A 13,872-nucleotide genomic window follows, 5' to 3' on the forward strand; every position below is an offset into this window, starting at 1 on the left:
TCAGACAATCCAACCCAAAGCTGCTGGTCTGCCTGGTTCCCCTTTAAAAACACACTTTTCAGAACTTTGAGCCAACTTCCATTCCTCTCCTTAAAAAGTAGTAAGTAGTTTTTAGTCTTGTGAAGCACCTTAGGCACAATTGGGATGTTGTAAGGTGCTATACAAATATACTTTGAATTGATTTGTGTTTGTTACTAACATATTTTAAAAAGCTCTCATTGGATTTAGATAAAAATGTGTGTGAGTATAGCTTCAGTATGACCCACAGACTTTTCTGCATACTTAAAACAAAGGGGCAAACTGTATTTCACAAAAGTGAGCACACTCCTCGCATTTCAGCAGCCATTTTTATCTCCTCAAGGGATGGAATTTTATATGGTGAAGAGTAGTCAGTGTACAGCTTGTTCAGCAGTGCATATTTACTGTCCACAGAAAAGAACAGCTGGCAATACCAGTGAGTACCAAGGTAATTGTGTCTTGCCTAGTCGGCGTGGCCGTGGTTGTGTCATTGTCTGTGGCTGCTTGAGAGCTGCCGGCACTGGGGAGCTGTGTTTGATTGAGGGAAACACAAATTGTGACAACATGAAGCAGAGCATGATGCTCTTCCTTGGGAAATTGGGCTGCATGGCAGTTTTCTGACGTGATAAAGACTATGAAGGTCCACCCTAAAGATAAGAGCGCTGAAAAATATGAACCAAACCAAATTGCTTGAGGGTTAAGTGCAATTGTTTAATATTTGGCCATGTCTGTATGTGACATGGTGGAAGGTATGGGTTCCATCAAGTGCCCCCACTGCTTGTATTTCACTGATTTGACATGAGTTGTGGTGTCGACTTCTGTAGCCAATCTGGCTGTCTGTTTTGGGAGGTCCGACTCCAGGGGTCCATCTCCAACTCTCGGAATCAGTCCTGCTTTTTACTGTACTGTCTACTCGCTTCTGAATCCAAGTGTAAAACACATGTTGATCTTCTCTCAGCAGCTATCCCAGAGATTTTTTTTTGCCGGACTTGGGAAACCTTGAGAACGTTTATGACAGCCAGTTTGGATTCACTTTCGCTTATTTTTCTCACACTTCCCATTTGATCAAAAATGTTAGTACACATCAACCTGTAAAAAACCTGTAAATTGCATTCCGACCCAATATTTAGCAATGTCACTTTATAAAAACACACTATACCCATGCACATTACCGCCAGGGTCATGGATATACTTTATTGGCATTTACATTGTATGTAAATGCTTAGAAAGTGACATATTTAAGTAATAATAATAATAATAATAACAACAACAATAGCAATAATAATAGGCCGCACAGCGGCCTAGTGGTTAGCATGTTGGCCATGGTGAATGGTTGTTTGTCTATATGTGCCCTGCGATTGGCTGGTGACCAGTCCAGGGTGTACCCTGCCCCTTGCCCGAAGTCAGCTGGGATAGGCTCCAGCATACCCGCGACCCTAGTGAGGATAAGCGGCATAGAAGATGGCTGGATGGACAATAATAATAATAATGATAATAGTAATAGCAATTTAAGTGTACACAAGTGATAAAGGAAATGTAAACTTGCTCAGTTGTTGCCTTGTTAGTTGCCTCACATCAGCTATTAGTTCTTTGGCAATCAATGAATCATCTCTTAGCCATTTCCCAAAAGTAACTAGCTTGAAAGAAACTGTTTAAGAAAAACATGGAAATACTTAGTCTGCCCTTTGTTTGCTGGAAAAACCTATTGAGGTCTGAGGAGAAGCACTAACATCAACGTAACCAAAGCAGCAGTCACACTTTGGTGGAGAGGAACAACAAACAAACGGGTAAAAAAAACAACTACTTTCCTCATACCTGATGTTCAATAAATCCCATGTTAGTAGATTTCTGAACATTCTTCATCTTCTTAGAAGAGAGAGCTGATGACCCCGGGGGTGGGTCTATGGATGGCTGGGCGTCGGATGGTGGCGTGGCCGATTTCCACAGGTCAGACTTTGCTTTGAGAGCGTACAAGCAACTGGCCCCTGCGGGGGATCTCCTATTGCTCCATTGAGGCTTTAGGAGACTGAGGCCTGCTGGTTGAGCTTTTGTCTGGTTTCCGCTACATCCTCCAGAGAGTCACCAGCCCTCCACCTTCACGCCGCCATATGGACTACCTCAATGGCCTGTCCACTTAGTACTTAGAAAAAGATGTTGAAACAAAGAAGGAACAATGACGCAGATCATTCTAGTAGGTTTACTATCACCCAAAATGCGGCACGAGGAAATTTATTTATTAGCATTTTCTCAAGAAGATTTCCACTTACATTACATGCCACATAAATGAATATAAATCAACTCCACAATACACATTTGAATTATTATTATTGAATTATCACGAGTGTATGTCTGGTGGTGTAACGGTACACATTTCTGCCTTTCATGGCAGAAGGGCGTGGGTTTCATTCCCGGACAGAGTTTTGTCAGGAAACCATTCATGCAACTGACTCGCTGTGGTGACCCCTGAACAAAGACAAGCTAAAAGTGAAAAAAAAAAATACTAAAATTACTATGAGCAGTCAGTATCTAGCTCTACATGCGCTTTATTTATTGATTATCAGTTTATTTGATGTGGACATCACAATTGCATTGGACAGACCGGATGCATTGTTTGGGTGTTTTCGCACATGTGCTAATTTGCAACACTTGTCCACAGGAGGCTTTTGAAATTATAAAACATTTAAAGTAACAAAACCAAAAGGAGAGAAAAAATGATAATAAAATTTAAAAAAAATAAAATACAGTATACAATAACATTCCAACAATAAAAAAAATTGTAAATTAAAAAGCAAGCAAAGGCAACATGGTCGAGCAATCAATCAATTAAAAACTATTCATGTGAACACTTTTGTTTTGATTTAGCCATTGTTTAAGTCTCTTTTTAAAACCATCACTGTTGTTCTCTAATTTTAAATACGTTGGTAGAGATTTCCAGAGCTGTGCCCCCTTTCCAAAGAGAGTAGACTGACAAAATGAAGTCTTACATCTTGGGACAGGGCAATCACCACTGGTGGAGACTCGTGTGGTCGCTCTGAGAGAGCTCTGACGCCCAGTGGCCAGTTTAGAAAACAATGGTGACACGTGATTATTTAAACATTTCAAAAACAGTTTAAGAGTACTAAAATTCATAAAATTTCCAAAAGTAAAAAGGTTATGTATTCTTAAAATACGGCAGTGGTGCCATCTCATTGGTTTTCGGTCCATGATTTTTATTGCCTGCTTGTATATTGAGATAATAGGTTTTAATGTGGTTGGAGAAGCTTGTGACCACGATGTAATGCAGTATGACAGACGAGAAAGGATCATTTCATGCATGTACAGTTTTGCAGCTTTGTGACAGGTTCCTTCTCATAAAATGAAAGCAATAAAGATTTGGTTGAACCGTTTTGCAGATATACTTAACCTGACTATCAAACTTTAAATTATTGTCTAGGATGATACCTAGGTACTTAACTTCATTCACTTCCTCAATAATTTCATTCTTAATTCTTACCTCAAATACATCACGTATGGGCCTATTACGTATGGAAAAGCACACGGATGCAGTTTTTTTTTTTAACATTAAGAGTTAGATGGGATAACTGGAGCCATTCAGAGATGTTCAATAAAGCCTGCGTCAGATGCTCACCTGCCAGGCTGGGTGTTTTAGAGAACACGTGGATGACTGTGTCATCAGCATACATCTGACATTTGACATCTGGACAACAGCTAAAATGTTGGTTGCGCTACTCAGGTGTTGGTGTGAAGCTCATGCGTGTTACACTTGCCGTATTGATGTTTATAATGATCTCATTAGAGGTTTTAATCCTCGCTGAGTAGTTTGCTCCTGACCACTATTACAACATTGGTTCTGTTAGTGCTGAACATTATTGTTAATTTCTACTTGTTAAACTTGGATACATAAAAATGAAAACTGAATTTATTTTATTTCATTATATTTTATATTTTTATAGATGCTGTAAATGCTCTAATTATAGGCAGGATGTTTATTTACGTAAACCGCAATGTAGACGGGGCACTGATTGGAAGCAGGAGATCATTTATTGGTTATTTATTAAAATAACTTTATTGAAGTGTTAGAAAAAACATTTTAAAACTTATATTAGTTTGTATGCATGTATTAAAACAAAATGTTCATATTTGTTTGTGTATACAGTCACACCCCATATTACCATACTTCCAAAGTTCCCCACCTAAAAATCCCATGGAAAAATTTCCCAGGTTTACTGAGACTTCCCCTTTGGAACGCTACAAATATCAACCAATAGGATGTTTTCTTGCAGTGAAGATAATATACCAAGGTAAATGATTTAGCTACAGTCGGGACTATGCTGGCTGATAAAACTGGTGGTGATTTTATGTATGGCGTCTTTGACACCTGGCGCTGTCCAGATATGGGAGAGGCAACCTTTTCAGCTGCTTCCGAGATGTTTAGCCCAGAACAGACTGAGTAAAATCCCTGAGACATGTTAAAGTTGACAGTTTGAAGAGCAGAATCAACTTTTTTGAAGTCGAGACTGATGATATACAGCAGAGAACATTCCTTCCTTTTGAAAATCTGCATGACGGTAACAGTATATCTTCTTGGACCTGCCATTCTATTGCAGCAGCTTTTGCAATGGTTCATAGGGGATCATGCACTCTTATAGCTGCTCTTATAGCTTTCAGAAAAGTGAACCACAAGACTGAATTTACACAGATGCTACAACTGCCTCAAGACTAGGGCTGGCAATGTCAGGGTACCTCACAATACAGTATGTGTATAGCTCACTGTCTCAATAATATGTCGATCTAGCAATACTGAAATGATTGATATATTGCTCTTAATAACGTATGATATACAGTGTTCCCGCGGTTCACCTTGCACGGATTTGCTGTTTCACTGAATTTTTTTAGTGCTTCTTTTTTTTTTTTAATCACGGCGTATGAACGGTGTTACAGGCTAAGCCTGGCCCTTTAAGAAGAATTGCATTGTGGGAAGTTGAGTTCCTCTCTCTTCCCTCTCTCGTCTGTCTGCACCGCCCATTGGTTCCTGCGTCCTGATTGGATGTAGACCATTGTCAATCAGTCTCCTTCATGCCGTCCTGCCATGTCTCCTGTGTCATCGCTAGCTTGCTTGCTTTCTAGCTTGTATTTGAATCTTCAGTTTGAAGGAGGACTGCAACTGGAGGAGAACTACAGCAATATGTTTTAATAAGAATACAAAAATGCTAATAGAGTGGAACGGCGCCAGAACGAAAAGGCACAGTCACAGGAGTGAAATATGCATGAGTGACTTAACAATTTCTTGTGTCCAACCTGTAGGTTGATCATTAAAATTCAAATCAAGGTTTGAACTTTTTTGAGTGTTTAAACAAGAGCGAAATGTGACAAAATGTTATTGCCTGTCTGAGAAAAGTGTATCAAGTGTATGGTGAGGGGGTTTTACAGCCTTAAAACATGTAATGATTATATAAAAATGGTGTAGGCTACTTCGCGGCTTTCACTTATTGCGTGCTATTTTGGGATAAACGAGGGAACACTATACCCATGTCTTTATCACAAAAGAAGTGGCTGTGCATTTTTTTTGTTCTTCTGTGACTTTGGCACAATTTTCAGCGAGTAGCGCTGTATTCTAATAATATTTTTTTAGAAAAAACATCATCAGCATCAGTTATCCATTGTACGGTTAAATATCGCGATAGTTACCGCATCAATATTTTTGTCAAACTCCTAATCAACACACACAAAATGTCTATTCATTTTGCAGTTTGGCACATTTTAATGCTTAAAAAAGCACTGGCCCACAACCGAGGAGCCTTTTTTTCAGTGCTCACATAAAAAGTTGATATTTTTGGCTATACAATTGTAGGATTAAACACATCTTGTGAACAAACATGTGGAGCCTGTTAATATTTCATTACGCTTTTATTGCTGGATTGTCAGTGATGCGTAACATACGTCGTCCACTGCATTGATCCAGTTTGTCATCAAGCTGCTATGTGGCCAAGCCATGTTTCTGCGCGGGATACTCCAACAGGTGAAACAGTGCCAGAAGCAGCTGAAAACCCCTAATAAATCACTTTGTAACCTTTGCTAGTTAGGTAAGTAAACATATACAACAGAAATAACATTCATCGGGAGCAATACAGACGCTGTCTAAGGAGTTATTATCGCATTAATCGAAGTAAAAATATGCAATTTGGGTGCAATTAATCTTAATCTTTAAAAGGAACGCAAACTGCATCATTTCTCCGCACCTTTCCCATGAAGCTTTATGAGCAAAGAAAGGATCTTGGCTCTTTTCTCTGGCTAAAGAGACCATCACTAAATGCGGTTTAATGCAATGAAAACCAAGCTGTATAAATGTTGTTTTGTTGTTGTGTTACACTGTCTGTGTCTAATTCCTTGAGCAATCACCTTACATTTTGGAATACGTATAAAAATGTCCCCCAAAATAATCTTGTGTCGCAGAGTTAAAACACCGTCAAGGAAGATCTTACAGTTTGGATGCATCGTACATCTCACACTGATGATTTATCATGGAGTCGTTACAAGGTGCAGAAAGCATCCCACCCCCTCAATTTAGCCACAAGGTCCCCCTTTTCCCTTTGTCACCCCCGCTTTGGAACAACCCCCGAGATCTTTCTATTCTCAGTCCTCCACTGAGCCGTAACAAAACAGCTGCTGTCCCTTTACAACTTTTCCGTGGCCAGGTCACAACATAAAACACTGGAGGAGCATTTAAAGTGAGAGTTGAAGCTACAGCTGTCACTCAAAATGACAGAAAGGTTAACCTGACAGCCACTTTTAAATGCTCGCTCTGCTAATAAAGGTCCCTATACAGTGGGATGCTGGAGCACGTGTCTGTAGCTGCAATCAAGTTCTAATTAATCAGAGGGAGGAAACGACCAGTCAGGAAGCAAAGACAAGATATTGTTACATATTATCAATCCTGACTGGTGCTTTTGAAGTCTCCCAGCCGGGAAACGTGTGATTTTTCATGGTCCAGATTCCTTTGCATGTTCATGGAGGCATCACACATAGCCATACAGCTAAAACAATGTTGTATGTATGTAAATTGAAAAGATGAACCAATAACAAATGGCCTGTAGGAAGTGTATGTTTGCCTCTTGTGTTGACACTGTGACCTGGTGTTGCATCTGCGACTTCTCTGTTATTCTTAATGGGCCATGTGATCCCGGTGGGCCTCCTGCAGAAGGCTCTTTATCAACAACATATGAACACCATCAGTTTTCTCCAAGGAGCAGAGCGGACGACAAAAGAATGTGAGAAGTGAGAGAAGGGACAAAGCTGGAGGCTGGGACAGGTTGAGCTATCAGAGAGGACGTGAGAAGAAAGGTACAGACGATGTAAAAGAAAGACAAAGTAAAACGAGGGAGAGAAATGATCAGCCTGTTAAAGGTCTGTTTGCGGAGCTGGCTTTGATTAGTGGCTGCAGCCATGCTCTGGTCCTCATTAAGGCACCACAGTGTGGAGGTGCAGCCACCCGAGATGGTGTGACTCTTTAAGGGTGGTGGGCTATGGGGAGACCTGTCCTGCGCAAGTGTCCTCTTTCTTACATTTCTATTTCAAAGAAAAGTTACAATACAACACAAAGTCAATAAATCAGGGGTTACTTTTGTAATTCCCCATAAATACTTTTGCATTATGCACAATTCCATGCATCCAATTTAGAAAAAATGTGAGAAAAGTTTGAGGAAAGCACAAGATGCACTGACTGACGCCAGTCCCCAGCATGTTAGGCTAACGACAAAGTTTGTTTGTTGATTTAAAAAAATTCCTGATGGAAGTGTTGAGAAGATTGAGGTTGTGTGAAAACTGTGAAACAATGACTTTTCTTACCACCAAAGGACTTTACCTTAATGGAAAACATTAAACAAGCACAAACCTAATGTTAGCAAGTGTCCACAATCAAGAGGAGTAAGCCCACATCTGAAATTCAAATTTCACTCAAATTTCTTCTTTTTGCATGTTGAAGGTCTACTTACAAACTCCTTAAGAGCCAACAGTGCAAAATGTAAATTCCTGAAATTTTTCAACTGGTCTTAGCATTTTGATCAGGATGTCTATTTATTGCTTCATTCTTCAACCTCTATAAGCCAGTCCATCCATCCATCTTCTATACCGCTTAATCCTCATTAGGGTCGCGGGGGCATGCTGGAGCCTATCCTGGCTGACTTCGGGCGACAGGCGGGGTACACCCTGGACTGGTCGCCAGCCAATCACAGGGCACATATAGACAAACAACCATTCACACTCACATTCATACCTATGGACAATTTAGAGTCGCCAATTAACCTCACCTGCATGTTTTTGGCAGTTCCACCACTATACAGACCACAAAAAACAGGTGATCTGTGGTCCAATGACAAAAAATATTACACACTAGTGCATTATCAAAATTATTTAGAGCTTGCTGCCAGAAGATAAAATTTGACATCCTGTTGCTTTAATTGTCAAAGCAAAGCAATGAGGAGGTCACACATACAATAACAAATCACTCACATCATTTCCATACCCATAAAGTCATTCGGTGAGCCCTTGTGCTGAATTGATGGGGCCATCATCCTCTCAGAAGACATCCATCCCATCAGGGATGAAAAGTTCTTTTACAGCATGACACTCTGAACAGTGTTGTATTGATCTGCTGACCTTTTCCCTCTAAGGGAACAAGGGGACTCATCCCATGCTGGCAAAATGACATCCACAGCATAACACAACCATCTGATCCCCCGCAGGGGTTCCAGCACTCATTTATTCAGGGTTTCCTTCAATTTGTCACCTGTCTGTGACAATGCTATGCATGTTGGAATCATCCAGACCCCAGAGAGATCTAACTCACAGTTTGACCTCTAACACTAAACCAAAAAGTGTTGCTCAAAATCACACATGTTGTTCAGATTAGCGCATACAGCATCACTGCATTCCAGTATTTCTTAATAGCCGGGTGTGATGTGCAATTACGTGCCTTCACTTTCAATAAAGGAGTCACGTAAAAAACAGTCTTTCCATAATGAACTATTAACATGTTGGAGATGGTGTTATTGGAGGCATATTAGATTACTTAGTTAAGTTTTTTTTAAATGTATGTTGAAAATACCGGTTGCTCAGGAACCCACACACACACTTGAATACATATGTAGGCCAATAATGGGTGGTCTTTCAAGTTGCTGCATTAACCACTTCAAGTCTTTTCAACTTTACCCTCAAGTGCGCTGGTCGCTTGAGCAGGTCACACTTTTTGTGCTTTAAAAAGGTCATATACACACACGCACACCCTCAGGCAAACCACAATGTCATGATTTGTACAAACGATGCGTCATAAAGTAAGTGACGAGACATTTTTGGATTTAGCAACCATACCTTGCTTAATAAAGTAAGGTAAAAAAGCTTTAAAAACATGTATCAATATAGCTCACCATCTTTAATTAGAGCAGTTTTGAGTATGTATAGAGTATATTCAACAGAAATCCTAATGTATATTTGTGTTAGTGTGTGTGCGTGAGGGCATGGGAATTGAAGCGTTGCCCATGGACCCGAAAAAAGTCTCCGTTAACCCCAGTTTGTGCAGACAAAAGACACTTTGTGTGTGACAGTTGTATGTGTAGTGAAAAGGTTTCAGGAGGTGAATGTAAAATAAGGCACAGTCTTTTTTTTTTTTTTTGCAGCCGCATCTTTCACTTGCTTGCTTTACAAAAAGTATAGACACCATTAACAGAGAATCAAGACCATTCAGGAGGTGTATAATGGTCAAGAAGCTGCGATAATCTGCTTTTCGGATTGGTGGCGGACCATTGAAATGTGAGCTGGCATCGCCTGGAAGTGTATGTCTGTCTGTGTGGTTGCTATTCAGCCACTGTGGCTTTCACTTGAATCCCATTAAATGAGACATAGGCAATTAAACTAATGAGACCTCTGCTTTCTCCCCAAATTTTCCGATACGACAGCTGGGCTTTACAAAGACACTTCAGTGACTGACAAATACAATATATAATATATAATCAGAATATAATTTGTATAATATTACTGTATAATAATGCCCAGCCAGGTATTAATTAAACAATGTTTATTTTGTATGCAGTGGTTTAGAACTACATTGCATGTAATGAGTGTCTAATATTATGCACATACATATATTATTATGGTAAAAGGTTTAATTTTTGATATGCTCTTGTATTGCATCTTGTTAGGCAAGTGTACCTAATGTTATGACCTATGAGTGACCATACACAAATATTAGCAAAGGTTAATTAAATAGAGGGCTGCAAGATTGTGATTCTAACGAGGTTTCAGTACAAATCCTTGGTGGGCTTCAGTAAAATGAGATGATTACAAGTTTTTACTAGAAGGTTCCTGCTGGGAACATTCATGCATTAAAAAGTGTCTGGCTTTGGGACATGCACAACCATCGCAGCAGGGCCCCGCAGGCCATGTGTGGCTATTGTGGTTGTACACAAAACAGGAGCAGGACGTTTCAGTGGATATACTGTTTCTGCAGGGACATGGGATGTAGTCAAAAGTCCGTACTCGCACTGTTAACACCTGGTATTGATCACTTTATTGCTCACACAGAACTCTGTGTTTATTTTCCACTTTGATGCATCCCTCCATTTCCATATTTTACTACCATTTCCATATTTTACTGCCTTGTCTTTCCTTGACTTGTTCTCACTCAGTGTTATCAGGTGAGCTTGGTTAGCAGCTCCGTGTCGTGCTGTGATTTTGATAAGGGCTGACTTGTTCCCAGGACGGGGTAAGGGAAGCGCCATGTGACCCTACAATGACTGCCTGCTGTCCATCAGGCCTGACCAGACTTGACGGCCCCCAGCAGGGCCCCTGTGAAGCGTCTGAGCTTTCGGCCAATATCGAGGGCCGAGAAATAACAGATAACACTGGAAAAAGGAGATAAGAAGTTAATTGCCATTGGAGATCGGGATGTAATAAGGGGACACCAACAGCAGGACTGATCTCATTATAATAACATAAATTGTGGATTTGAATTACTTCAGTATGCTCGTGTAAATGAAGGCTATTCAACAAATCATCATGGTCGTTCAATTATTTTCTGAGATACAAACAAGGGCCACAACATTAGGTACACTTGAACAATTTACTCGACATACTGAGAGTTGTTTCTAATAGGCATCTTTCAGCATCATAATGAACTCACACATAGAGTACATACAAATGAACAACATATATACGTATATATATGTTGAGCATTTTTGCAAGAAAGTGTGGGCAAATATTGCCAAGTTAAGTGTCATGCTGATAGACTCCTCCGCCAAGAGACTGAATGATGTCGGTAAAGACAAAGGCTTCATCTAAGTGCTGTATTGACTCAAATATACAATGAAAACTCATTTCAAAAGCCATTTTTAATTTTTTTTTAAATTATGTTTTCAAAATAAGTGAAATTTTAGGGTTTGCACACTGGAGCAACCAAAACATGCCACTCTTCCACTGCACAGTACAAAGGTCAGGTCCATTCACCTTGGTTTGCTGCGGCAGATTTCCACTTCAAAATAGTACAACTGTAAACTGAAAACCACACTGCAGTTCTAATAAGACAAACTAACAAACAACGACAATGGAGGAGAAAGGGGCTGGGCGATATCGGTGATCGTGATAAATTTCAGGTTGATCAGGGTGATGAGCTGTGAGCATATTGACTAGATCAAACATGGCGGAAATGTCCATGACAACAGCTAATCAGAGTCAACCTTTTCCTACTCCACTTCCATGTGTAAGTTACTGGAGAAGTAAACAGAATGACCGAACGTGGAGCTAAACATGGAGCTGAGCCCAGAGAAATAGATGTCAGCCGTGACTTGGAGTTATCCCCTGAAGGTAAGGCTGTTGTTGAGGAGAAGCTTCCCTTTCGTCAGTTGTGTGGCGGTGGTTTGGGTATCGCCAAAGCCGGTGTGCAATATACACTTCCGGTCAAAAGTTTTAGAACACTCAAATTTCTCTGGAGGAAAAACCTACATTTTTAAGTGGTAAGGTGGTCTGTCGGCCATTGTTAATTCCCTTTTTTCTTGCCATTTTGTAGGAACAAATTACCTTCTCCAGTACAATGCTGTCCAACTGATGTTCACAAGGGTATAGTTCCACAGTGTGTTCTGAACACTATTTTTATGCAGACAGAGGAGGTAGTAAGTACTCCAGAACTTGGACCACCTGTAGGAATTAGTTGCGCCAACTGCCAAGGCTTGATCAACCTCCATTTCTGCAGAACAGCTTTAAATTATTGACCCATTTTGTGATCCCTGAAACTGGCCTTTTTGTATAATTCTGGAATACACGTTATTTTTCAGTGTTGGGTAACCTTAACTTTTTTTTTTAACCTCTGGCACTTCAGTACTTACCTTTGTACCATTTCAAGCTATTCATTGGACTTGAATGACTTGAATTTCAATAAATAACTGAAAAAATCGGGGTGTTCTAAAACTTCTGACCGGCAGTGTATGTTGGTGGTTGGTGCATGCCAGCAACACAACAAACCTTTGTGATAATGTAAAGAAGTACCACCCAAGTAATTATACGGACAGCATGAAAATGTGAGCAGAGTCTGCACAGCGTGCCACTGTTGCCAGCACACATAGCAGCAGTTTAGCTACTGCTAGCAGTGCGGCCACCAGACCAAAGCAGCAATCAATATTTCGGACGATCTGACAAAATATATAGCGATCATTTTTTTTTGCCATATCGCCCAGCCCGAGACTGATGGCAGAAAGAAAACGGACCACTGCAGCAGAGTGGAGACTGTGGCATATAATACTGCCGCATCCACAGCTAAGGTACTGAAACAGGGTAAGCTAACTTGGCATACTTTCCAGTCGTGTGTCGCTACATCGTGCCTCGAACATCGTGCCCTTGCTCTCTCTTTCAAAAATGTATTAGTTCATAAATGATTGCTGTTTAGTGGTTAAATATGGGCTATAATTAGTAAAAAAAATGCATATTTAAGCAAATTGTGAGTCTTCTTGGCATAAATGAAGCATTTTCAAGCATAAAAATGGCAAAAGGAACAAAATTACATATATAAATCATTCAGAAGATGTGACATGAAGTGTAATATAGTATCTGTGACTTGTTGCGTATGCCTTTAAGAGGAGAGGCCTGGGAAGTGATGTGTGACGTCAGCCCGTACCTGAGTGCTAGCAGCACGTTAGTAGTGTAGAAAGTGGCCGACAGCAGATGTGAATGTTCACTGCACGTGTTCTCTGCTTGTTAATAAAGTGATTGAAGTGCATCGTGAGTCTCTCCTTAACCATAAACAGCAGTAGCAGAGTGGTATTCTACACTTGGCTCTTGATGTCAGTAACATTACCTTGATGAGAGAACAGCCATTGCAAGAGCTGTCAGTGCTAAAATGTGAGTCTATCTTATATTATTTCTGACTAAGATGGCGTATTTACTGTGATTATTTCTACTATATTAGGTAATACAAATGCAAAGGTAACTATAGGGTTGTTATTTCATGTCCACAGGGCTCTAATAATGGTAAAAACCATATTTAGAAGGTCAGAATAAGGTTTTATATGCTCTAACTACGAACATATTCCATTTATTAATATTGAAGTCGCTTCATGGGAATTCACTTAATTCACTTCAATTAACTGCGATATACGACGGACGACTGAATATCTATTTTTTTTATTTCTAGGCATGCATCATCAAAAGTTACAGAGGTGGTTTACACCGCCTATACGGTAACAATTCGGCACGCTTGGAAGTGGTACCTTGTATTACCTACTTTTGCCAATAAATGGACATCATTGTTGTACATATTTAGGTTTTATTTTCTCTCGTTTACAATCTGAAGGCTACCTCTGGAAAAGATTAGAG

This window comes from Dunckerocampus dactyliophorus, chromosome 14 (assembly GCF_027744805.1).
Source record: "Dunckerocampus dactyliophorus isolate RoL2022-P2 chromosome 14, RoL_Ddac_1.1, whole genome shotgun sequence".
NCBI classification, from domain to species: Eukaryota; Metazoa; Chordata; class Actinopteri; order Syngnathiformes; family Syngnathidae; genus Dunckerocampus; species Dunckerocampus dactyliophorus.